This window comes from Limanda limanda, chromosome 7 (assembly GCF_963576545.1).
Source record: "Limanda limanda chromosome 7, fLimLim1.1, whole genome shotgun sequence".
Taxonomy (NCBI): domain Eukaryota; kingdom Metazoa; phylum Chordata; class Actinopteri; order Pleuronectiformes; family Pleuronectidae; genus Limanda; species Limanda limanda.
In genome coordinates, this window is record NC_083642.1 from 27,703,735 (window position 1) to 27,731,219 (window position 27,485).

The 27,485-nt window shown below is 41.2% G+C and overlaps 1 non-coding gene and 2 pseudogenes across 1 annotated transcript; all 3 read right to left on the bottom strand.

Annotated features, from left to right (window-relative positions):
- Positions 1–7,359: 7,359 nt before the first annotated feature.
- LOC133007758 (5S ribosomal RNA) lies at positions 7,360–7,468 on the bottom strand (annotated as a pseudogene).
- A 389-nt stretch (positions 7,469–7,857) lies between these two features.
- LOC133007828 (5S ribosomal RNA) lies at positions 7,858–7,966 on the bottom strand (annotated as a pseudogene).
- Positions 7,967–20,587: 12,621 nt separating this feature from the next.
- LOC133006714 (5S ribosomal RNA) lies at positions 20,588–20,706 on the bottom strand. Its single transcript, XR_009679229.1, has one exon. It is a non-coding gene; the product is annotated as a 5S ribosomal RNA (ribosomal RNA).
- Positions 20,707–27,485: the final 6,779 nt, after the last annotated feature.

The following is a 27,485-nucleotide window of genomic DNA, read 5'->3' on the forward strand; positions in this document are numbered from 1 at the left end:
TATGGCTGGAGGGATAAAGGGAATGAAACCAGAACCTGTAACTATTGTCTAGGGGAGGGACACTGGAAGAACAAGTGTCCTGCCCTCAGGTCACAGAACAAGGTTCTCCAAAATAGCAGGGAACCTAAGCCTGCTGCCCTTGCGGCTCGTGCCCAGCAGATTGACAGGGAGAAGGCACTGGATGCTGTAAAATTCCATACTAACCCAAAACTAAATACAGGAGAATGTGATCTGGGTTATGCACCTTATCTACAAGAGGGTTATGTGTCTCTGCTGGGGAGTGACACACAAGTTCCAGTTAGGATACTGAGGGACACGGGCTCTTTAGAGTCCTTTGTTGTTGAGTCTGTTCTTCCATTTTCTTCGGAAACTGACACAGGGCTTTCTGTGCTGGTTAAAGGAATGGGGATGCAACTGTTTTCGGCTCCTTTTGCATAGTTTTTTGTTGTCTTCTGCTTTAGTTAAGGGACAGGTGTCCATGGGAGTCCGGCCATCATTACCGGTTCCAGGAGTGGCGATCATCCTAGGGATGATCTGGCTGGAAACAAAGTATGGCCTGATCTACTCCCTTCACTGGTAGGTTGTTCTAATCCAGTGGTGAGGAAACCTGTTGACCCAGAGGTATTTCCAACAGGTGCAGTAACCCGAGCACAGACTGGTAAAGAGAGAAAAAATATATATCTGGGTAAAGTGGTTGGGCAGGGTGCGGTGCGCCCTGTAACAGCAAAGGTGGAGGCCATTGAGAAGTTTCCTTCTCCCACTACAAAGAGGGAGCTTTCCAGGTTTCTTGGTATGGTGGGTTATTATCGGGGGTTCTGTCCAAACTTGTCAGCAGTTGTTGCTCCTTTGACTGACCTGATGCGCAAAAAGGTTAAGTTCCAGTGGTCAGATCGGTGTCAGGAAGCCTTTAATGATGTGAAAACTTTGCTAATTTGTGCCAGCAATTTGGTTGCTGGTGCTGTGCTGTTGCAGTAAGATGCAACAGGGATTGAGATGCCAGTCAGCTTTTTCTCTCGCAAGTTTAACTCTTACCAGTTGAATTACTCTATTATAGAGAAAGAAGCCCTGGCATTAATTTGGGCCTTGCAGCACTTTGAAGTGTACATCGGTCAAGGATGTAGGCCTTTAGTGGTGTACACTGACCACAATCCTTTAACTTTTCTGAATTCGCTACAGAACCCAAACCAACGCTTACTGAGATGGTGTTTGTTTTTATAACCATACCATCTGGAGATGTGTCATATTAAGGGTTCTGAAAATGTGATGGCTGATGCCTTGTCAAGAGCTTTACCTTAAAGACATAAGCTGTTTGTCCCATTATTGGTTCCTTCTCCCAAATCTTAAAAAAAAAAATTGCTGCCTAGGTACTAAGTTGCTGATTGGGAGTCTGTGAGCGGGGGATTGGGTACTCAACATTCCGGTAAGCAATTTAAATTGGTATAAATTGGCATAGTTGTTAGTATAGTATAATGCAGTGTAAATGTGTCCTTTACATGTAAGACTTCAATAGACGGATGGACCTTTGAACTCCACCTAGAAGAAGCCTGTTCTTATGGGGGGGAATGTGACAACCCTGGAGTTGTCTCCTCTGCTTGGCTGTGTTTTCACGCTCCTGTGGGCAGAGTCACACCGATGCTCAGTGGGAATGAGGCACACCTGTGGACCCACTACTTGGGAGCCCTGCAGACTGGTCTCTGTCTCTCTCATTCACCGGGTCTACCTCTACCTCTGGCTGTCTGTGGCTCTTGTTGCACACCCTGAGCAAAGGTGTTACACATTATTAGTATTGTTATTTTCATTTTGTTTTTTCCTTAGTTTTACTTTTCTTATTTATCCTCATATGCCTCTGAGTATTCTGTCTTTTCCTCATTTGTTTTATTTTTTCCTCTGTATCCATGTCTGTTTCGGATCCTACCGTCTGTGATGCGGTGGTCTCCTCTCCAGTCTCTTTGGGCTTTGCTCCATTCAGTTCCTTGTCCGTCCCTCCAGTGTTGTCCTCTCCTCGCCTTTTCCCCAGGCCTGCTTCCTTCTCTCCGTCTTTCCTTGCGACCGTCGCCCCCTTCTCTGGCCTTCTCGCCTCCTTCGTTTTGGGACCTCTCTCCTCCGCCCCGTCTCTCCTTCCTTCTGTGATCACCTTCCTCCTTCCTCGTCTTCCGGCTTCCATGTCCTCCGCGTCTCCTTCCTCCCTGCTTCCACTCTCACTTTCTTGTTCACTCTCACTTGTATCATCTTCTGCCTCACTTTTATTGCATCTGCATTCATTTATCAGGTTCTGGCACAAATCACATCTCTTCCTCCCCTGCGTGCACTCCCTTGCATAATGTCCTTGCACTCCACATCTGTTGCAATGAAATTCCGGGCACTCTCTCATTATGTGGCCTGGTTTTATGCAAAGCCTGCACACTTTAACTTGTTTATCATGCAGGACCCTGAAATACCCAGCCCCCAGCGCTGTGTCAAACTTTGCAGAGTACGGCAGTGATTGTATCTGATTACTGAATTTTACTTTCAGGAACCTTGTCCCATCAGTCACATTTGTACCTGGCCACATCCTTCTTTTAATGGGAGATACTGCTGATACTCCCCATAGTTGTAGTTTTGCCAGTATCTCCCTGTCCTCAATGTAAAATGGTAAATTCATGAATGACACCACCAGCTCGTCATTAACCAGTTCTCTGGCGTGCACCCTCGTCTCCCCAATCTTGAATCCTTCCATGAGCCTATCTTTCCCCTTAGGATGGCTCATGGTCATCTCATATTTTTTATCCGTGATTTGTCTGCACGCCAGCAGCCCCCCGCACAACTCACGCACACACCTCATCAGCTCCATAGCTGTGTCTTCTCCCTCTCCTTCCATCTCTACCATCACTGTCTGCTCCCTGTCGTTTCTCTCATTGTTTGTGCAGCTCTTGCTCTGCGTCAGCTCAGTTTCTCTCCCGCTGTCACCTCTGTTGGTGACAGCGTTAACACTCACCCGCTCCGTGCTCGGACACTCCCACACAGGCTCCGCTTCCCCCGCACAGCGCGGGGGGACAACCACACACTAAACAAGACAATCACAACGCTAACGTCCGGTTGGATTAACACATAAGAAGTAGAGAAAAAGGGAGATGTAGAGAGAGCACAAGAAAAAAGCTAGGAAAGAGAAAAAAAGAAAAATAGATCCTCCGCATCCACCTGCGGTGGCGTGCTTCCTGGTCGCTGGTTGATGACGTCACTCGGTGGTGCATTCAAGGGCGTTCAGGCTGGTGTGGCCGTAAGCGAAAGACTCAACCGACAATATCAATCAAGTTTTATTTGTATAGCCCACATTCACAAATCACAATTCGTCTCATAGGGCTTTAACATGGTGTGACATCCTCTGTCCTTAACCCTCAACAAGAGTAAGGAAAAACTACTAAAAACCTTTTTAACAGGTAAAAATATGTAGAAACCTCAGAGAGAGCCACATGTGAGGGATCCCTCTCCCAGGACGGACAGAAGTGCAATAGATGTCAAGTGTAAGAAAACATCATCAGGATTAAAGTTTTTAGCAGCATCGATGAGGTTAAACATTTTTCAATACTATGTGAAGCAGTCCTGCTGCAAGCATAGTCTCTGGTCAGCAGCCAGCAAGATCACGTTCCAGCATCAGGATGGGATCCACTATAGTCCACAGTTATTGTCCACTGCCGCCAGTTAGAATCCATTATCAGCTGCCGCCTCGGTCGTGGTCCACCATCAGCCGATGCCAACGCGACACAGGATCCTCCATTACCACTACGATCAGCAGGCACGATACAGAATCCACCGAACTGGATCCACAATCATATCCATGGTGCGGCCACAGCTGTGGCCCTTCATCCGCGGGCGCTAAGGCACAGAAACTCCGGGAAAGGGGTCAAGTTAGTAACATGTACTGATGAGATAAGAATGACCTTGATGTGTTAGGGATGGAGAAAAGGAAGGAGAAGCAGGAAAGAGAAGCTCCGTGTGTCTTGTGTCATAAATTCCCTGTGCGTCTTAGCATCATCAGGGGTTTTTGCCTTTAATCAATTTTGGAATATAGGGCGAGTTACTTTCTGCCGCACTAATTAGCTCTAACTATAAGCTTTATCAAAAAGGAAGGTTTTGAGTCTACTCTTAAACGAACAGAGCGTGTCTGCTTCCCGAACTGAAAGTGAGAGATTATTCCACAGCAGTGGGGCTTGATGGCTAAAAGCTCAGGCTCCTGCTCTACTTTTAGAGACTTTACCAATACCTTTTTTATACATGTGAACCACCACCATCCAGGGCGGCTGTGGCTGAGGGGTAGAGTGGTCGTCCTCCAACCTGAAGTTCGGCGGTTCGATTCCCAGTCTGAACCATCTGCATGCCGAAGTGTCCTTGGGCAAGATGCTGAACCCTGAACGGCCCCCCATAGAATAACAAAGTGCTGCAAGTAGATGCACTGTATGAATGTGTGTATGAATGGGTGAATGTGAAACTGTACTGTAAAGCGCTTTGAATGGTCTTCATCAGACTAGAAAAGCGCTATATAAATACAAATCCATTTACCATCATCAAATCATGACTATTATCAATCATTTCCATCAGTAATAATGTCAGGGTTCCATATACTGTTTGTTCCTAGACGGTGACTAAACTCCCTGCTCTTTCATCCTTCTCTCCAAATATGACATTTTGAGAGTGCTAGGCTACTAGTGCATGAATAAGGTAGTGTTTTGGAGTATCAAAAGTCGTTTGAATGTTCACTCTCTTCCTTCAGTGGTGATGTGTGTGTGTGTTCCACATCCTTGTTTTCTTTGATGGCGAGCCTTTCCTGCTCTTTCCAAGATGTTTCTTCTTTAAAGCAGCAGCAACCGTTCCCTCTGCTGGTTTCAAAGAAAATTCAAAAAAAGCTTACAGCACCTGGTATTCCCAGGCGGTCTCCCATCCAAGTACTAACCAGGCCCGACCCTGCTTAGCTTCCGAGATCGGACGAGATCTGGCGTGCTTTTTAATTTTTTTTATTTCAAAAGTGCATTGTTTTTTTCATATATACAGTCATTTTCAGACAGTAGAATACCGAACAACACAGATCACTCCTTCACACCAAAACTGTAAAAAAAAAACCTAACACAACAAACATACAGCAAAAAAAAAAAACAGAGCCTCAGACTAAAAAGACATTAAACAAACAAACAGCACTATCAAAATAGCGTTGAACAAACATAAAATAATAATAAACAAATATTTTCAATCATCTTTTCTACTATCCTACATTATTTAAATTTTTATACAACGCATGTTCTCTTTCCCCTCCAATTCCCCATACCACTCCCACTATCATACAGTTGTCATCACACAGCATATACTTTTACACACTTTATTTCCTCATTCATATTTTAAATTTTGATCCCTATCACCCTCCGATCTCCCTCATCATCACATCTCTTCACATTCTTGATCACTCTTTTTATAATTATCTCTACTCCCCATGCATTCCCATCACCATTGTTTGCATACACATCTCCCATCCATTCATTCTCCACGTCTCTCATACGACTTTCGTCCCAGTGTGTTTCCTGTAAACATATTATATCATAATTACTCTTCCCATATATCTGCTGCCCTTTGTTTTTGTTCTTTAGCCCCCTAGCATTTATTAAAATTATCGTTAGCATTAGTAGTATACTTGTTTTAATTTTTTATTCTTCCTCTTGCTTTTCTTACTTATCCTCTTGTGCCTCTCAGTATTCTGTCTTTTCCTTATTTGTGCAACATTTTCAACCAACTCCATGTCTGTTTCAGATCCTACCGTCTGAGACGTGCAGGTCTCCTCTACAGTCTCTGTGGGAGTTACTCCACTCAGCACTTCCATCCTCTCTCAGCTTTTCATCTTCTCTTTTTCTCCTTTCTTCTGCTTCCAGGCCTGCAGTCTCCACTCCGTCTCTCCTTCCCTCTGTCGTCACCGTCTCCTTCGTCCTCACCGTCTGCGCTCCTCTCCTCCTGTCTGCATCCACCTCCGCATCGTTTCCTCGCCCTCTCTCCTCACTTTCCTTCAGGTCCGCTTTCTCCTCTCCGCCTCTCGTTCCTGTGGTCATCTCCGCCGGTGCTCGCTCTCCAGCCTGCATGCCTACATCCGTCTTTGTAGTTTCCTAGGTTCTTTCCTCCCTTTCTTGCAGCATCTCCCCCGTTCCTGCCACAAATACTGTTCCACCCACTTCTTCCTCCTCTATACTTTCCATGTCCTCAGAGTCCCTCTCCTCGTTGCTCCCGCTCTCGTTTCCTTCTTCACTCTCATCCACCTCACCACTCTTTTCCCCCTCTCCCTCCCTCTTGTTGCACCTGCATTCCTCCACCAGGTTCCGACATAATTCGCATCTTTTGGTTCCTTTAGTGCACTCTCTCGCGAAGTGTCCCTGAACTCCGCACCTGTTGCACTGGAACTCAGGGCACTCTCTCATTAAATGTCCTGGCTGGATGCACATTCTACAAACTTTCGCCTGCTTGTCGTGAATAACCCTGAAGTATTCTGCACCCAGTGCTGTGTTAAATTTGGCAGAGTATGGCAGTGACTGTATCTGACTATTGAACTTCACTTTTAGGAACCGTGTTCCATCGGCAACGTTAGTTCCAGGCCACATCCTCCTTTTGATCGGAGATGCAGCCGAGACACCCCACAGTTGCAGCTTCTCCAATATGTCCCCGTCACTTATATAAAATGGTAGATTCAAAAATGAAACGACCAGCTCATCGTTGACGAGCTCTCTGGCGTGCACCATCGTTTCGTCCATCTTAAAAACCCTCCATTAGTCTGTCTTTCCCCCTCGGGTGGCACATTGTCATTTCAATTATGGTTTGTTTGCTCTGTATTATTTCACTATTCATTTCCCTTTCCCTTCCGTCGAGCACAGCATCGCTACCCCCCCCCGCTCCTTTTTTGCTCCGGCCATTTCAACAGACATAAACCCCCTTACAGTGCGTCACTGCCACGGGGGACACACGCAATATAAACAACACACTCACAACTCTAGTGACCGGTTGGATGTGTATATACGATGTAGAAAAAGCAGGGAAAAAAGGTATTTAGCGAGCCACATGTGGTGCTCTGCTACCGTCCTACGGTCGCACTCTGATGATGTCACGCTCCGTGGTGCGTTCAGGGTGGTATGGCCGTAAGCGAAAGACTCAACCCACAATACCTTATTTATACACGTGAACCACCACCATCGTCATCAAATCATGACAATTATCAATCATTTCCATCAGTAATAACGTCAGGGTTCCATATCCTTGTTTTCTTTGATGGTGAGTCTTTCCTGCTCTTTCCAAGATGTTTCTCCTTTAAAGCAGCAGCAACCGTTCCCTCTGCTGGTTGCAAAGCAAATTCGAAAAAGCTTACAGCACCTGGTATTCCCAGGCGGTCTCCCATCCAAGTACTAACCAGGCCCGACCCTGCTTAGCTTTCGAGATCGGGCGTGCTCAGGGTGGTATGGCCGTAAGCGAAATACTCAACCCACAATACCTTATTTATACAAGTGAACCACCACCATCATCATCAAATCATGACAATTATCAATCATTTCCATCAGTAATAATGTCAGGGTTCCATATACTGTTTGTTCCTTGATGGTGAATAAACTCCCTGCTCTTTCATCCTTCTCTCCAAATATGACTTTTTGAGAGTGCTAGGCTACTAGTGCATGAATAAGGTAGTGTTTTGGAATATCAAAAGTCGTTTGAATGTTCACTCTCTTCCTTCAGTGGTGATGTGTGTGTGTTCCAGATCCCTTGTTTTCTTTGATGGTGAGTCTTTCCTGCTCTTTCCAAGATGTTTCTCCTTTAAAGCAGCAGCAACCGTTCCCTCTGCTGGTTGCAAAGAAAATTCGAAAAAGCTTACAGCACCTGGTATTCCCAGGCGGTCTCCCATCCAAGTACTTACCAGGCCCGACCCTGCTTAGCTTCCGAGATCGGGCGTGCTGAGGGTGGTATGGCCGTACGCGAAAGACTCAACCCACAATACTTTATTTATACACGTGAACCACCACCATCGTCATCAAATCATGACAATTATCAATCATTTCCATCAGTAATAATGTCAGGGTTCCATATACTGTTTGTTCCTTGATGGTGACTAAACTCCCTGCTCTTTCATCCTTCTCTCCAAATATGACATTTTGAGAGTGCTAGGCTACGAGTGCAGGAATAAGGTAGTGTTTTGGAATATCAAAAGTCGTTTTAATGTTCACTCTCTTCCTTCAGTGGTGATGTGTGTGTGTTCCATATCCTTGTTTTCTTTGATGGTGAGTCTTTCCTGCTCTTCCAAGATGTTTCTCCTTTAAAGCAGCAGCTATGGAGGACCATACCTGACATAAGTATATATAAATAAATAAATACATGTAGAAATAATACAGAAATAATTAAATAAATAAAAAGGAAATAAATTAATTAATACAGAATTAAATAAATAAATACGTTAATAACAACAGAAATGTCTAAACAAATGTCTTAAATATATTTCCACATTTATTTATTTATTTATTTTTTGACTGCCCTCATTTTAGTCTGGTATGCTAATGAGAAAGGCTGGCCTAGCCGCAGTCTCATGCAGGATTGGTCACAGGAGTGTAATGAGCCGGCCCTTCTACTTCTGCCTTTCAATGCTGACTGGTTTCCAGAAGCTGTTTGCAGTGTTGAGCCGGTTCACACTTAAAGTTAACTACTTCAAGTTCAGAGGGTTACTTTAGGTTATTTTTCATTGGGATGATTAAGGTGTCAGTAATCCTGACTGTGAGCGTCACGTCTCGTGTTCCACTGAGCACAAGGAGCGAGCAGAGAGGAGGAAGCACAAACTCCAGCTCAGTACAAACCAGCTGCAGCTTCTGCTCTGCGCATGAAGCAGCTGATCTCTGAGCAGATGTGACCAGAGAAACTCAGTGTTTTCACTGTTTCCACTGTTCTACAAAGTCACTCAGCAGCTGCTTCGCGGTGACGAGCTCAATTCTCAGTCACTGCTTCTGTCTCTCAGCGAGTGTGTTGCGCTGTGAGGGGCGAGTGTGTATAGCTCAGTTGACCAATCCTGCTCGAGACTGAGTTTGGGACCGCCTACCTCATTTACATATGGACAATTAAATGTTGAAATATATAAATGTTGAAATAAAATAAAAGTTGGAATAAATGTGGGAATAAGTTTAACACATTGATTAATTTACTTCTGTATTTATGTCCACATGTATTCATTTATTTCTTTATCTATTTCCACATTTATATATTTCAACATTTAATTGTCCATATGTAAATGAGGTAGGCGGTCCCAAACTCAGTCTCGGCCAGGAATGGTCAACTGAGTGATCCAGACAGAAGTAATCTATACCTAGCAAATCTTCCTTGTAGTGCTGTTAGCAAACATGTGACATCACACATGTCACATGTGTCACTAACAGGGTTAAGGTTACGGTCCGGGTCTGGACCCAGAAGCCGTCCCATACGGATCCGGACCTACAGCCAAAACAGAAGGTTGTGATTTAAAACCTGACAGAGCGATTCTATTTTTAAGCGTGGCAGCTATGTACTCATTACGGTAGTGGTTTAGTGGATGAGGAAACGCATTGACCAATTGCATGCAAGTTAAGCCATCCCGCGTGATACTACTCAGCCAATCAAGTCTGTGCATCTCAGGCGGTCAACATTGAGACTATACAGTGCTGCAGACAGAGAGAAACAGGAGTGAGACGGAGAAAGGGAGAGAAACAGGAGTGAGACGGAGAAAGGGAGAGAAACGTAATGAACACGTGTCGCTCTCCAAAAAAAGTAGAGTGGGCAGCGAAAAAAGATTATTTAATCCGGAATGGACAGACTCCTTTCTGTTCATACTTCCCACTGGGAGCACTAAACCTCAAACCTAAAAGTGCCAATGTTAAACGCCATTATAAGACAAAACATAAAGGTTTTAAACAAACATACCCACTTAAATCTGAAGTGAGATCACAGAAAATAAGTGGTCTCAGAGCCAAATATGTCCAGTCCCCCAGGATACTGAGCCCCTCATTCACTGCCCAACAACGTGCTCATGAGTGTTCCCTCAGAAATGCTTGGACATTATACATGTCTGCAATAATACATGTATGTTCAGTTCTATGTTATGTGACAATAAATATTGTCAAAACGTTTTTGAATCGTACTGAATTCATTTGATTTGACAGTAAGGTATTGAGTACATGCAGTTTCTGACACAACTGCTAGGCTACTTAAATATATATCACACTAAATAGTTAGAAATTATGATCATCTGGACCTTTGCTTCAAGAAATTTTCTCAAACTGGACCTTGTTAAAGTTTAGTTGAATACCCCTGATAATGGCTTCAAACGGGAGACCACTGGCAGACCTGCTGCGGGATGTGGCTAACCAGCATGAGAACTGTGAGTCTGTTATGGTTGGACCACCTGGTGAAATGCATTTCTTGTGGAGAGGACTTTCCTTTTTCCGAAATAAAAGATCACAGCGATGAATGCATGAGGTACTGCCCTACAGAACTAAAACATATCATTTGTCAAGCACATTGTGTAACATTAATCATGTTACACGATATAAAACGTACTAACCCTAACAACAAAAATTACCTATTTTTACCCAAGACCACCACAGAGCAATGGTGAGCGAGAGAGAGGCACAGAAAGGGCCAGCTCCTCCCGAACTCCAGATATGTTTGTCCGTACATTGAGGAGACGAGGGCCAGCAGCTCAACCATGCCACCTCAGGGAGATGTGCCTGCCCCAGAGCTAATTGATCTGGATCCCTTTGGGGAGCGAAGCATCTCTGGTTGGTTACCAATTTTGAACATTACATTAAATATTTCAATGAATAGTTGCACTCACATCAATTGATCCAATATTAATTAGAAAATGTGTAAATCTATTTTTAGATTGGAAACTTGCCACCAATTCAAAAGAAGCAGCAAGGACATTTAAAGAGGACATTTTGAGCCAGCATGCAACCGGGAAAGCACTGAGTCTCTCTATGGATCTTGGAGACAGTGCAGAGGACAGGGAAAGGGCAATCCTTTCTTTTTATAAGATGGCTAATGTTGAGTGGGCCTGCCCCTTGACATGCACCCTTAAGGGTATTGGTAACACACTTTTAAATCACTAAACACACTTACTTAATAACTAACTAACTAACTAACTTACAAATAACCAAATCCTATTTTCTGTTAACTGAAATCTGTGCTGTGTTTTGCTTTTTCAGGAGATCGAGCAATTGGCGATGGTGTGACTCGCCATTTCTTTGCAACAATCATGTACAAACTGCAGCATGGTTTTGATATTAATTTCGGTAAGTAAAAATTATAATTTTCACTATCTCATATATTTCACTTGCATTAATTTCTGCATGATGGTCCATGCCTGGGTGGACTGAGCCCAGCAATCCTGCATGTGCTCTTTGGTGGATCCCCAGAAGAAGCAACTATTGATATTAAGGACTGTGCTGACCTTGATATCCTTGAGACAATCAAAGTGGTAAGATACATATTTTGTCAATACGATTTTAAAATCACTAGGGCTAGGACAATATAAATAATATTTTAAGTCAGGAAGAAATAATTAAGAAATGCCTAAACATAAATTAATTAAATAAGAAAAAAAACTTAATTCGGTAGGTCAATGTTTGGATTCTTCCACAATCACATCCTACAGTTAATATTTTCACCAGCAGGGAGTGCTTAACCAACAGATTTACCATGTTATAAAAACTACTACCATGCTGACCACATTACATTTCAATAAAATTTAAATGTTTGATGTGGTTTGATTTGACAACTTTGATGATTTATCTACGGAATATTAATCTTGAGAAATCCAGAAGTCTAATCGAATTGATTCAAATTGTCATTAGCTGGATGGCACAGCAGAGTTATCATCTGAAGAAAAGATCAATGTCAATGAGTTGGCACTGTCCTGGGATTTGCCTCCAGTCACATCTGAGAACAGGAGATGGCTGCTTGACAAAATGTTACTCCATGCTGTGAGTATTCTGTACTTAAGACTTCATATAAATCCCACAGTAACTAATCAAGAGCTTTGATGAAAGACTGTAATTTTGCCCTTTTTTTGTCAGATACCTCCCAGATGTTTGTTGATGAGAAATTAATGATAACTTATATGGTAATCAGTTGAAGATAAGTAAGGCTTCCTGACTTTTCTTGTGTGATACAAATGTTTTGCAGGTCCTATGAAGAACCTCAAAACAGGATTCCTTCTCACATTTATTGAGAATGGTAAATTAAGTAATTTGCATTACTTAAAAAAACATTCCTGAATCAACAATTTCTGTCACATTATTTGCCGATAGCAACAGTGCAGTCTGAAGATGTGACTGGGAATACGTTCAAATGCTAAATACACTTTGGATCAATGATCATTGAGTTTCAAATTTGTCTCATTTGTGCTGTTCTGCATGAGGTAACTGTATCTGTAGAAAGTATAACAAAACCTGTCCAAAAGCCTTAGTCCTATCGAGTGTTCTGTTTTTGGTAGCATCTCCTAACTTCATTGGGAAACTCCTGCAGTTCTGGGTTGGATGGAGTGTGCTTCCCAGACAGTTGGATGTTGAGGTGGTGGAGAGCAACTTCCCCAAGTCTTCCACCTGCTTCCACCTGCTGAAAATTTCAGGACATTACAAAGAGTATGGAAACTTTGAAAGAGACATTCTCGCTGCTATTTGTAGCACTGACACTGGGTTTGGAATGGTCTAATGAGACAGTATAGTTTCGCCACTGTATAACACTGGTGCAATAAAGCCAGCATGTTTTTGATATAGTACAGCATATGTAATTTAGTTTGTTATGCCTCTGTCTGTAAATCACACTGTTCACTAAGCGAAATTGTTTAAATGCCAGTTGTTGCGGTTATTTATTTAATACATTGTTCTGAAAAAAAATGAAGCAGCTCCTTATTTCTACTTATGTTAAAATTACCTCATCCATATGAAACAAATGTAATATCAAAACATTGCGATTCAGCAATGGAATTAGAACTGCACCAAAGCAAAGCACTTTGTATTTATGTAACTCACACATTCTGCATCATGGAGCTTGTGAGGGAGGAATTTACTGGAGCATTTCTGATAATAAGCTCACAGTTTGGACATAGACATCAAAAACATCAGACAGAGGGCCACTGGGGTCTGGTAGACTTTCAGCTTCCTGCTCAGTCAGTGAGCGCTGCAGCTGAACTTCAGGGATCACAACACCAGGTTGACGGTGACCACATGGTCCAGTCCAGTCGATTCCAAACTCCATGTCAACCTGCAATTGGAGGAGCTCTTGTTAAAGGGTTAGTTTAGTCAAAATCTCAGTTAAAATGGCAAAAATCCTTACAGAATTATAAGCCACCTGCAGTCAATTAGATTTACAGGAACTAGATTGAAACAAAACTTGTTTTATCATCTCTTGGGAAATTGGATAAATCTTCGATGAATAACATCGGCATCAAAAAGAGAGATTGTTTAGAATTCTCAAAGAGCCAATAAATTAATTTAGAGTACTGATACTGATACATTTACTTTGTTATATACCTTATACTGCATTATTTCCCACTGCTACATGTTGTTACGACAGTAAACAGTTTTTGTAATTTCCGATAAAGTTGTGAGAATGTTGACATTGTTCCCTGTATGACAGTTATAGTAAAAAATAAAATTGCCTGTATATGGTCCATCTGTGCCTAATGTTCATGGCGAGTCCACAGTTGCAACGGGGATTGGTTTCCCTCAGTGTGTAGTCGGTGGCAGTTCCAGCCACGCTGGAAAAACTGAAGGTGCTTCTGTATGTGGGGCAGAAAGCACCAGTGCAGAGCATAGAGATGGATCTCGTTGTCAGGATTGAGAAGACCTTCTCTCTCAAGGTTAGTAAAGATGGTGTAGAAGAGATCAAGCACTCCCACATAAACATCTCTCCAGAGCCTCTCTATTCTGTTGAAAAAAAGTGGCATTCCTACAATGAACAAAAACAACTTTTTATCTTTTACCTAGTTTTGGATTATGGCAAGATTGGCATTGATGGTAAGCACGGTAAATAATAACAATGAAATCAGTTTAAAGTCTTGTTTTTAATCTGTCCAAATGGAAGTTAATGACAAAATGATAATGATATATTTATATTTTTATATATTAGTGAACTTGATTATTGTATTAAGATAAGACTTCAAATGCTATCAAATGATACTGAACAGAATGTATGGATAATAACAGTGAGAAATGGTTCAACTTCAGCCATACCCAAAATAGTGAAACAAGTGTTATTTTGATAAATGTTTTAATGACAGATGTACCTTTGATAATGGACACTCCTGCCAGCAATGTGGGAATTCCTGTTCAGTCCTCTGTTAGCCACGATGTAGCGTGCAACGTCAACATTTTCCCCGCCTTTATCTGACCTGACACGTGATGGCAAGCCGTAGACATCAACAGCCTCCAAGAAGCTACTTAAGACTGTTGCTGCCCGATTGTTGGTGGCTGAACTCAAGTACACGATTAAACGACTAAAGCCGTCAATAACACCATGCACAACGAAACGCCACCTGAAATACATATGTATGAGCACAGATAAAGATCACTAAAACTACCTCTATGCCAAAAGGCATATTTAATATTTGAACAGAGCTAAAGTATCAAAATTCTTTAAACATATATAAACCTGTTCCCTGCATAGGACTAAAAACATGAATAGAAATCCTGACATAGTATCAGGTAACCACTTCTATATATTTAATTAAAGTTCACAAAATGATTTACATTGCAACACACCAAAACAAACACACACACATACATATCTAAACAGCCAGTGGATTTATACAAAGCCCTAGTGAGAATTTTTGATACCAGCTGTGGGTTGTAGAGATTTTAACCATGTGATATTATCTTACTACAGTTCTACACAATGCAGTCACAAAGTATTTGGTCACTGAGATTTTTTATTGGCACTGTACTATGTTGATGTTAAAGGGCTGACTACAAGCTTCAAATTTGGGATGTTGACATCCATACAACCCTTTTTCAGTACATAAAAGTCAGGCTCAATTGTAATAAAATCCAATAAATACTGTGCCAAATACATAAAGTGTATCACTGTTTGTCTGTCTAATCACTTGTAGATATACAGCATAACTGTTATTTTCTATGCAAGTAATATAAGCCAGGTAAAAAACTGTATACAAGAATTTTGATGGAACAAATTATGCATTTCATCCACCATGAATAAATCGAAGTTTGAATTGCAATGATGCGGATTGTTCATTTAAAACTGTAGATGGACCAATATTTTGTAACTGCTCTGGATAAACAGTATACTGGGGAGTAAGTATCTTACAGTAATAAAATCTATAGTGAAGAAGATGTTTATCAAGTAAAATTTAGCAATACTACAGAAGTATTCATGTTTTTAAGGTACCTTATCAGTTTGTGATTTCCGTCGATATGCCATAAACTGTTCGGTGCTGGTACAAAGTACTTCCTGCGCCTTCGTGGGTTCAGTTGAAGTGTGCGCACCAAAACTCCATTAGGATCCACGCGCCTCATGGATTCCTGAACACGTTGTCCTATATATAGGACAAAGCACAGATAAGGTGTACTCAAAAAACGTTAACCATTCCTGAATCTGGCAGTAACATCATCAAGTCTGGAATAGCAGTCTGAAAAGCAGCTTCTATTCAACATTTTGAAAAAAATCAGCAAGTAGACCAAATCAAAATTTATTGGTGAAAAATCCCAGGACACATAAATGGGTAATGACTACCAACACTTACTTTGTATGTGTATGCCTTGTGCATTCAGGTGCCAAACCATCATTTTGTACCCAGAGTTGGGATGATGCTGCAGAATTTGGGTCACAGTTGCATCCAGATTGTTGTCCTCCAATGGAGTTAATAATTCATGGACTCTGATCATCCAAAAGAACAAGAAAAAAGTCAAAAGAGACCACAAACGTCAACATACTGTCTAAGGATATTTCCCATTGTATGAGTTTATAAGTGTCAAACTATTTCCAGTTTGCTTAATAGGTGTCACATCTGCCTTTTTTATGTTTCACTCCAGAAATAGTTTGACATTATCTGACGAACTGAAGAGGCTAATTCATGGCAACCATGTGTATGAACTAACGCTGAAACATAAAGTTGCTAATCGCAAGGAAGAAATCAATTCAGTCTCTCAGCATTTTAGCGATTGGGACACTACTTCATTCATCAAAAACTATATATGTATATATATATATTCTTCAGAGAATAAATGATAAATAGGGATGTACCGATATGGAAATTCTTGGCCGATACCGATGTTTAAAACAACTATCTAGACCAGAGGTCTTCAACAGGGGGTCCGCGGCCCCTAGGGGGTCCGCGGAGGTACTGCAGGGGGTCCGCGAAATCTTTGGTTGATTAGACAATTTTTTTAATTTTTTATAATTTTTTTTTTTTTTCACAAATTTAATTGTCTTTCAATACACATTAACATGCATCCAACATATTGTGAGGCTGATTTGACCCTCTGCCGGACAACCTCCATCCATCCAAGATTAGATAAGTTGTGTGCTACCCATCAGGGTCCGACATCTCACTAATGTGGGAGTATGTGTGCCATCCACAGATGAGGATTCACTGTCTCTTATACATGTATGTTTAAAATAAAAACATGAATCTGTGAATTACTTTAATAGCTCAGTGTTGTATGCAAGATGTACAGTGGGTACGGGAAGTATTCAGACCCCTATAAATATTTCACTCTTTGTTTCATTGCAGCAATTTGCAAAAATCGAAAATGTTCATTTTATTTCTCATTAATGTACACTCAGCACCCCATCTTGACAGAAAAAAACAGAAATGTAGAAATTTTTGCAACTTTATTAAAAAAGAAAAACTGAAATATCACATGGTCATAAATATTCAGACCTTTTGCTGTGACACTAATATTTAACTCACATTCTGTCCATTTCTTCTGATCCTCCTTGAGATGGTTCTACACCTTCATTGGAGTCCAGCTGTGTTTAATTAAACTGATTGGACTCGATTAGGGAAGGCACACACCTGTCTATATAAGACCATACAGCTCACAGTGCATGTCAGAGCAAATGAGAATCATGAGGTCGAAGGAACTGCCCCAAGAGCTCAGAGACAGAATTGTGGCAAGGCACAGATCTGGCCAAGGTTACAAAATAATTTCTGCAGCACTCAAGGTTCCTAAGAGCACAGTGGCCTCCATAATCTTTAAATGGAAGAAGTTTGGGACTACCAGAACTCTTCCTAGACCTGGCCGTCCAGCCAAACTGAGCAATCGTGGGAGAAGAGCCTTGGTGAGTGAGGTAAAGAAGAACCCAAAGATCACTGTGGCTGAGCTCCAGAGATGCAGTAGGGAGATTGGAGAAAGTTCCACAAAGTCAACTATCACTGCAGCCCTCCACCAGTCCCTGTTTATAAATGGCAGTGGCATGGCCACCCTATACCTTGCACATGTTTAAATTAAAAACATGAATATATGAACCCGTGTAATATTTGAATAGCTTAGTATTGAATGTACAATATCAGGGTAGTTATGTTGAACATGGCACTAGGTCCAGTTTAATATAAAACACAATTTTATGCAATATATATAGTAGGGGGTCCCTGCTCCATCTCTCCACCTGTTTGGGGGTCCTTGGCCTGAAAAACGTTGAAGACCTCTGATCTAGACGATAGACGATAGACATTCACCCTTTTGTGCCAGGAAAATAATTAAATCATTATTTAAAAGCACTATTTTAAATTATTTCAGACCTTTATCACTCTTATGTTACAACCCTGTGTGTATGTGTGACACTGTTTTGTTCCTCCTCCGAGAATGTGAGCAGCCTTCTTTGAGTGTGTGTGTGTGTGTGTGGCCTGATTGATAGCAGGTGGGACCTGCTGATTGCTGCTCCGGGATTGGCCAGAGTGAGGAGAGGATCCTACTTGAGGAGATGACTGACTGCACTCTCCCTCTCTCCACCGAATCTCCCACATCCAACCAGGACCAGTGTCTGTATGCAGTATTGTTTTGTTGTGTATATATGTAAGTCTTTGAGTGTGGGTGGTAGCCCTGTAGGAGGGAGAAGCCTTTTCTTTTACCCTTGTTTTCTCCTGTGTTTTCCTGAGTTAGGAGTAAGATAAGCTTTTGTCTTTTTGGTAACAGTTTTGTTTTGTAGCAGGAAAGTAGGGAATTAGATTGTTTTTTTTGTTGTGTTGGCCTTTCTCCCTTTGAAGTGGAAATAAAAGCTACCACTAAACGAAAATACTTTGTGACACTGGCCTGCTTGGGAGTGGGAAGAATGGGGAGAGCACCACATGTCATGTCTCTGTGTTCCCCTAGACCAGGGGCGTAACACTTATGTTTTAATAAGCACTAATTCAATCAGATTTATGAAACAATCTTTGATTTAACTTAACTTTATTTAACAGAGACATATTATGCCCATTTTACCACAAGTTGATCTTAATGAAATGTCTTCAACATATTTTGGTCAAAAAACCAAAAGGATAATTTAAAACGGCACCTTTTTACCCTGTCTAAAATAGATTGACCTGTTTTAAGTGCCAATAGTTACACCCGCTTACACGCGCTTCATTGAATTTCTTCACTTTGACGCGAACGGAGCTTAGCTGAGGTGAGCTGCGGAAAGGGCCCGACACGAGTCCAGATTCGCCACCGCCGAACGCCGTGTCCGGTCCGCGGGCCGCCTTCCGCACCGGATATTGTAGGGGTATCATATACGATGTAACAATTAGGTTAATACTAAACACAGTACAATTACCTTATCCCATACTGTGCCATCCTCCGACGAATGGTTCTCTCGCTCACACTGAACAGGTGTGCTGTGTCCCCAGCAGTGTGCCCTAAATGGAGGTGAGCTTCGATCATATCGGGGGGCAAAAAGAATGACGGGCGTCCAAAGGGTGCGTCTTCTGTCTCTGAGAGGATGCATAGTTGGCGGGCAACTTCTTGAAGACTGGCCAACACTTCTGGGTGGACTTCTATATCCATTTCAGCGTTGAGATGAGCTAAATCGTAGAGATGAGCGAGTAGTACAGCATTATCTGTATCTGTATCTGTTAACCATATGAATTATCCGTATCCGTATCCGTACTCGGAGTAGGGCCTAACCCGGAAGTGGGTGTGATTTAACCCGGAAGTGGGCTGGTTCAACATAACTTTCTTTATTAACTTTGAAATTTTTTTATGATTTTTTTATTTTTATTTTTTTTATTTCCTGTGTGTGTGTGTGTGTGTGTGTGTGTGTGTGTGTGTGTGTGTGTGTGTGTGTGTGTGTGTGTGTGTGTGTGTGTGTGTGTGTGTGTGTGTGTGTGTGTGTGTGTGTGTGTGTGTGTGTGTGTGTGTGTGTGTGTGTGTGTGTGTGTGTGTGTGTGTGTGTGTGTGTGTGTGTTGCGAGGGACGTGTGTGTGTTTTTAGAAAGACGTGAATTATATTCGTTCACAAGTCATACAGACTGGTTTTGTTATTTTCACTTTATATTAACACTTAAAGTTTAGTGCAGTGTCATTGTTTGCCGTGATAATTAAATGCCAGTGTGATAATAGATGACAATTTCAAACCATACAAACTGTCATGTTGTACTGTATTTAATAGAGGTTTACTTTACTGTAAAGTAAGTGTAAATGTAGGGTGAAAATAACAAAACCAGTCATTATGACTTGTGAACAAATAAAATTCACGTCTTTCTATCCTAAAAACACAGAGTGTTAATTTCTCCGGGAGATAGTGAACGTCCCTCGCATCTCCATTGCAGGTCTCATGAAAATTTTTCAAAAGACTCGTACCCGAAGACCCAGTCGGGAAATGAACGAATCATTTCTGCTTCCTTGACTGAGCCTATGGAACAGTCCCGATGCGCAGTGAACCTGAGTGACTTAGAGACAGAGAGCTGTTCTGTGAGTGAGTGAGCAGAGCCGTGTGTGACGGGAGGAGCGCTGTGACGCTGTGTGAGGATTTTCATTCAGTCCGAGCACAGATAATGACTCCGATTACTCGTATTATACTCGTAATCGGCAAAAGTGCTTTATCCGTACCGGATACTCGTTTCAGCCGAGTATCCGGCTCATCTCTACTAAATCGTTCACCAATCCATCCAGACGAAACTGAATATAGTCCGTGGGTGCATGGTTCTCTACACCGTTTGCTAATGACCTTAAACCATTTGCGATGCCTCGTAAAAAAGACGACATTTATAAACCACTGGTGGATAGAATGCCTGCCTAAAATGTAACTGTTTAAGTGGGCTGATATCAAACAGCTGCTGGACACCAGTCAGCATTGAAAGGCAGAAGTACTAGAACTGGATCATCACACTCCTGTGACCAATCCTGCATGAGACTGCGGTTAGGCCCGCCTTTCTCATTAGCATACCAGACTGAAATGAGGGCAGTCAAAAAATAAATAAATGTGGAAATATATTTAAGACATTTGTTTAGACATTTCTGTTATTAACATATTTATTTAGTTCTGTGTTAATTAATTTATTTCCTTTTTTATTTATTTATTTATTTCTGTATTTATCTCTACATTTATTTATTGGTCTGCTGGTTGCAAAGAAAATTCGAAAAAGCTTACAGCACCTGGTATTCCCAGGCGGTCTCCCATCCAAGTACTAACCAGGCCCGACTCTGCTTAACTTCCGAGATCGGACGAGATCGGGCGTGCTCAGGGTGGTATGGCCGTAAGCGAAAGACTCAACCCACAATACCTTATTTATACACGTGAACCACCACCATCATCATCAAATCATGACAATTATCAATCATTTCCATCAGTAATAATGTCAGGGTTCCATATACTGTTTGTTCCTTGATGGTGACTAAACTCCCTGCTCTTTCATCCTTCTCTCCAAATATGACATTTTGAGAGTGCTAGGCTACTAGTGCATGAATAAGGTAGTGTTTTGGAGTATCAAAAGTCGTTTGAAAGTTAACTCTCTTCCTTCAGTGGTGATGTGTGTGTGTTCCATATCCTTGTTTTCTTTGATGGTGAGTCTTTCCTGCTCTTTCCAAGATGTTTCTCCTTTAAAGCAGCAGCAACCGTTCCCTCTGCTGGTTGCAAAGAAAATTCGAAAAAGCTTACTGCACCTGGTATTCCCAGGCGGTGTCCCATCCAAGTACTAACCAGGCCCGACCCTGCTTAGCTTCCGAGATCGGACGAGACCCGGCGTGGTATTTTTTTTTTTTTTTTTTATTATCAAAAATATTTTGCATTTACATTTATTACATGTACATTACATTTTAACACATTTTGTGATATGTCAACCCTTTTCCAGGCCTGTTCTTTTTACATGCATATTATTTACTTCACAGAAAACACACAAATCAATAAATTAGTAAAATCAAAATCAAATCATAAAAAGAAACATCCCTTTTAACCAAAATTCATTCTCACCTCATTCACATCTCCATTTATTATTTCAATAAAAGTACTTCCATCCACAAATCCTTCTCTGAACTCCTCTTCTCCAATATAGCCCCATATCTGTCTCACGTCTCTTTCTGTTAAGTTTTTAAAAACAGTCCATACATCACATTTCCTTTTCTCGTAGTGAGCCGTGTTCCTCCTTATTTTAACTGCATACCTTGCATGGCTCAGCACATAGTTCATGAGGTTTACATTGCATCCTTTCTGTCTTTCATTCACACCAAACAGCCACAGCTTCTTCCATTCCATTCTCACTGTCCATTCCCCTTTCCAGCATTTATTTATTAACATCTTCATTTTTTCAAAGTATCCCCTTAGTTCTTTACATTCAACAAACTCATTCATACATGTTTCCACTCCCTCACCACATACATCACATTCCTTTTCAACGTTGCAGTCAAACTTGCTTATTAGATTATTAACAATCCGGTTGTGCCTTAGCATGGAATCAAAGTGTTCGCATTCAATGCTATTCCATTTCACTCTCAAACTCTCCCATATGCTCTCCACATCCATTCCATTCATAACTTTGTTCCACACTTTCTCTGCAGCCAGTCTCCTTATCTCTTTTCCTCTCATACATTTATAAATCACTCTGGTTTTCACATTTGCCAGTCTCACCTTGCATTCTCCTTCTCCCACATACATCTCTATTTTATCTTCCCCCCTCACCACGTTCTCTTTCTCAATCATTTCCATCCATTCTTTGGGCATTGCTGTCTTTATTTTCTCTATTACTCCTTTTGCTGTGCCCAGCCATATTTCATCCCCATTCCCTCTTACTTCATCCACAATGACCTGTGCTCTCATGAAGCCAGGTATGTACTCATACACCATATACCTTACCTTTCTTATCCCTGCCCTCCATATCACCCTATTGAAAATGGTTTCTCCCTCTGCCATTATTTTTGGATTTAAAAACACTGGTTGCTCCCATACCTGCCTCACATTCTTGCATTCATACTTCACTCCTCTCACAAACTCTCCCCACGCTCCAATCACCTCTTTGTATATGTCAGTCACCCCATCCATCATTCCTTTTTTTAGTTCCATGAACACTCCGCTCTCTCCACATCCTCCACATTTATTTATTGCTTCTCTTAAAAATACCTTCCACACATGATCTCTGTTATCCTTTAAATATCTCACCATCATTTTCACCCTTAGTGCTTTCTTTTTTCCCTCTAAATTGACTAGTTTCAGTCCCCCGTCCTCATACTCATTTTCTAAAACTTCCCTTGCTATCCTAACTCCCTTCCCATCCCACAAAAAATTGCTTACGATTCTTTCTATTTCTTTCAAAACTTTCACAGGCACATCCATCACATTCATCACATACCCCATCTTGCTCATTATTAGAGCATTTACCACTATTACCTTCCCTTTTAATTTCCACTTTCTCTGCTTCCAATACCCAAATGTTTTCTTTATGTTGTTTATCAGTACTTCATACTGCCTATCTCTCCCTTCCTCTCCCTCAATCCCTAAGTTCACTCCCAGAACCCTAATGTACCCTTTGTTTTCCTTCAATCCCTTCACTCCCGCCCCTCCTCCTCTTTCCCCTATATACATTATTTCAGATTTTTCTATGTTTACTTTAGCTCCTGATGCCCTCCCATACAGTTCTACACTTTCTAATACCTGTACTACACTTTCCTTGTCCCTAACTGTCACTGTTGTATCATCCGCAAATTGATATAGTGTGCTCACCTGTCCACCCGGTAGTTCTATGCCCTTAATCCTCCTATTCTGCAGTATGAGTACCGCTAACGGCTCTGCTGACAAGGAGTACAGCAGAGCCGATAGCGGACATCCCTGCCTCACTGACTTTTCTAATCTGAATTCACCTGTGACTATCCCATTGACTTTAATCTTACTGCCTACTCTTTCATACATTCGCCTAACCCATCCTATCAACCTTCCTCCAAATGCCATCTTCTCTAACACTTTATACAAATAACTGTGATCAACTCTATCAAATGCTTTGTTAAGATTTAAACTGACTACTGCCCCTCCATTGTTCTCCTTCATGTATGTTATTGTGTCTCTAATACTACTTATTGTGTCCACTATGTCTCTTCCTGGTATGCTATATGCTTGTGTGCTTCCCACCACCGTCCCTATTACTTCCTTCATTCTGTTGGCTAACACCTTTGCTAATACCTTATAATCCCCATTTAACATTGTGAGTGGCCTGTAATTTTCTAATTTGTCCCTACTCCCTTTTTTATATATTATGCTCACTAACCCTGTTGTCATACTATGCGGCATTTCTCCCTTCTCTTCTATCCATCTATATAATCTCTCCAACACTGGTACTAATTCTTCTCTAAACTCTATATAAAATTCTCCTATTATTCAATCTATCCCTGGACTTTTATTTCTGCCTAAGCCATTTATTGCTTTCTCTATCTCTCCCTTACTGATCGCTCCTTCACACAGCTCTCTATCCTCATCACTCAATTTAGCTTCCATCTTGTCTATCACTTGCCTACTACTCTCAGCATCTACCTCTTATACAACTCTCTATAAAAATCTTCTACTCTTTCCACTATCCCTACAAAGTCAGTTATCTGCTACTCTCCTCATCTACCTCTTCTTTCTTATATAACTCTCTATACAACGGACATTAACATCGTAAGATCATATAAGTACCTGGGTGTTCACCTAAACAATAAACTGGACTGGACTGATCACACACAGGCTATTTACAAGAAGGGACAGAGCAGACTCTATCTGCTGAGGAGTCTGAGGTCTTTTGGTGTGCAGGGAGCACTCCTGAGGACCTTCTTCGACTCGGTGGTGGCATCAGCCATCTTCTTTGGAGTGGCCTGCTGGGGCAGCAGCATCTCGACAGCCGACAGGAAGAGACTTAACAAGCTCATCAGGAAGGCCAGCAGTGTGCTGGGGTGTCCACTGGATACGGTGGAGGTGGTAGGAGACAGGAGGATGGTTGCTAAGCTATCCTCCCTGATGGACAACTCCTCCCACCCCATGCGGGACACCCTGGCAGCTCTAAACAGCTCCTTCAGTCACCGGCTGATTCACCCCCGGTGTGTGAGGGAGAGGTATCACAGGTCCTTCCTTCCTGCTGCTGTCAGACTGTACAACCAGCTGTGACCCCATTGGACACACAACACAATATGTGCAATTTAATTTATGTAATTATTTAATTTAATTATTTAATTATTTAATTGTATTGTTCAGTTGTTCTACTACTTACTATTTCTTTGCTTATCTGACTATGTTGTTTTGCTCTTTCTTTTGCTCTTGTTGCACTGTGCCTGCGCTGCTGCTGTAAAACCCTCAAATTTCCCCACTGTGGGACTATTAAAGGATTCTATCTATCTATCTATAAAATTCTACTACTCTTTCCACTATCCCTACAAGATCTGTTATTTCCCCCCCCTTTCCCTCCACTTGCTCAAAATACTTTTTCTCCTGCCTTATCTTCTCTAGTCTTAAGAAATACCCTGTACATTTTTCTCCCTCTATAGCATATTTAGCTCTACTTCTTATTATTGCTCCCTGACGCTTTCCCTGTTTTATTTCCTTAAGTTCATCTTTCTTTCTTATATATCCCTCTATGTCAATATTAACCCCTTCCCCTGCTTTCTTCCCCTCTTCATCTAACTCCTCTTTTAGCCTTTGTTCTTTCTCTCTTTCTTTCTTTCCCCGGTTCATGCTGTGTTTTTTGCTCATGTTCCTTATCCCCTCTTTCAGCCTTTCCCACCACCTCCCTGTGTCTTCCTCATACATTCTCTCATTCATCTCCCACATTATGTATTCTCTCACTTCTTTTTTATATTTTTCATCTTTAAGCAGCTGACCATTCATACACCACACTCCCCCTCCTCTTCTCCTTGTTTCCCCACCTATTGTAAATTTTAACAACTTGTGATCACTATACATTGTGGTTATATATTCTATACCTTTAATCCTTTCCGCTATGCACACGCAATATAAACAAAATACTCACAACTCTAGTGTCCGGTTGGATGTGTACATACGATGTAGAAAAAGCAGGGGAAAAAGGTATTTAGTGAGCCACATGTGGTGCTCTGTTGCACGTGCTACGGTCGCGCTATGAAGACGTCCTCTCCGTGGCATGCTCAGGGTGATATGGCCGTAAGCGAAAGACTCAACCCACAATACCTTATTTATACATGTGAACCAGCACCATCAGCAATACTTTGGTTGCTTTGTGACCATTGAAACTGGGTTGTTTTTTGTAATATCGTGTTGAGGAAAAGGAAGCTCAAGGTGCAATTTTTTGAATTTTACTATTGCAAGAAAAAAATCATGATAATTTTTAACAATTTCCTTCAGTAATAATGTCAGGGTTTCATATACTGTTTCTTCCTTGATGGTGAGAAAACTCCCCACTCTTTCATCTTTCTCTCCAAATATTACATTTGGAGAGTGATATGTTAATATTACATGAATAAAGTAGCGTTTCGAATATCAAATGTCATTTGAATGTTCACTCTCTTCCTTCTCTGATGATCTCAGGGTTGCATATCTTTTTTACAGATGTGAGTCTTTCCTGCTCTTTCCAAAATGTGTCTCCTCTGAAGCAGGAGCAACACCAAACTCTGCTGGCAAAACAGACAATCATCACCATAATCAACTCTTTCCTTTTATTTTGTGGCCATTGAAACTTATTTTTTTGTGGTTGTTGTTTTTTATGTTTAAGAAAAAGAAGCTCAGGGTGCAATTTTGTCATAATATTGCAAGAAACAAATCATGACAATTATCAATCATTTCCATCAGTAATAATGTCAGGGTTCCATGTAGTGTTTGTTCCTTGATGGTGACTAAACTCCCTGCTCTTTCATCCTTCTCTCCAAATATGACATTTTGAGAGTGCTAGGCTACTAGTGCATGAATAAGGTAGTGTTTTGGAGTATCAAAAGTCGTTTGAATGTTCACTCTCTTCCTTCAGTGGTTATGTGTGTGTGTGTTCCATATCCTTGTTTTATTTGATGGCAAGTCTTTCCTGCTCTTTCCAAGATGTTTGTCCTTTAAAGCAGCAGCAACAGTTCCCTCTGCTGGTTGCAAAGAAAATTCGAAAAAGGTTACAGCACCTGGTATTTCCAGGCGGTCTCCCATCCAAGTACCAACCGGGCCCGACCCTGCTTAGCTTCCGAGATCGGACGAGATCGGGCGTGTTTTTTGTTTGTTTTTTTTATTATTAAAAATATTTTGCATTTACATTTATTACATGTACATTACATTTTAACACATTTTGTGATATGTCAGCCCTTTTCCAGGCCTGTTCTTTTTACATGCATATTATTTACTTCACAGAAAACACACAAATAAATAAATTAATATAATCCAAATCAAATCATAAAAAGAAACATCCCTTTTAACCAAAATTCATTCTCACCTCATTCACATCTTCATTTATTATTTCAATAAAAGTACTTCCATCCACAAATCCTTTTCTGAACTCCTCTTCTCCAATATAGCCCCATATCTGTCTCGCGTCTCTTTCTGTTAAGTTTTTAAAAACAGTCCATACATCACATTTCCTTTTCTCGTAGTGAGCCGTGTTCCTTCTTATTTCAACTGCATACCTTGCATGGCTCAGCACATAGTTCATGAGGTTTACATTGCATCCTTTCTGTCTTTTATTCACACCAAACAGCCACAGCTCCTTCCATTCCATTCTCACTGTCCATTCCCCTTTCCAGCATTTATTTATTAACATCTTTATTTTTTCAGAGTATCCCCTTAGTTCTTTACATTCAACAAACTCATGCATACATGTTTCCACTCCCTCACCACATACATCAAATTCCTTTTCAACATTGCAGTCAAACTTGCTTATTATTAGATTATTAAAAATCCAGTTGTGCCTTAGCATTAAATCAAAGTGTTCGCATTCAATGCTATTCCATTTCACCCTCAAACTCTCCCATATGCTCTCCACATCCATTCCATTCATAACTTTGTTCCACACTTTCTCTGCAGCCAGTCTCCTTATCTCTTTTCCTCTCATACATTTATAATTCACTCTGGTTTTCACATTTG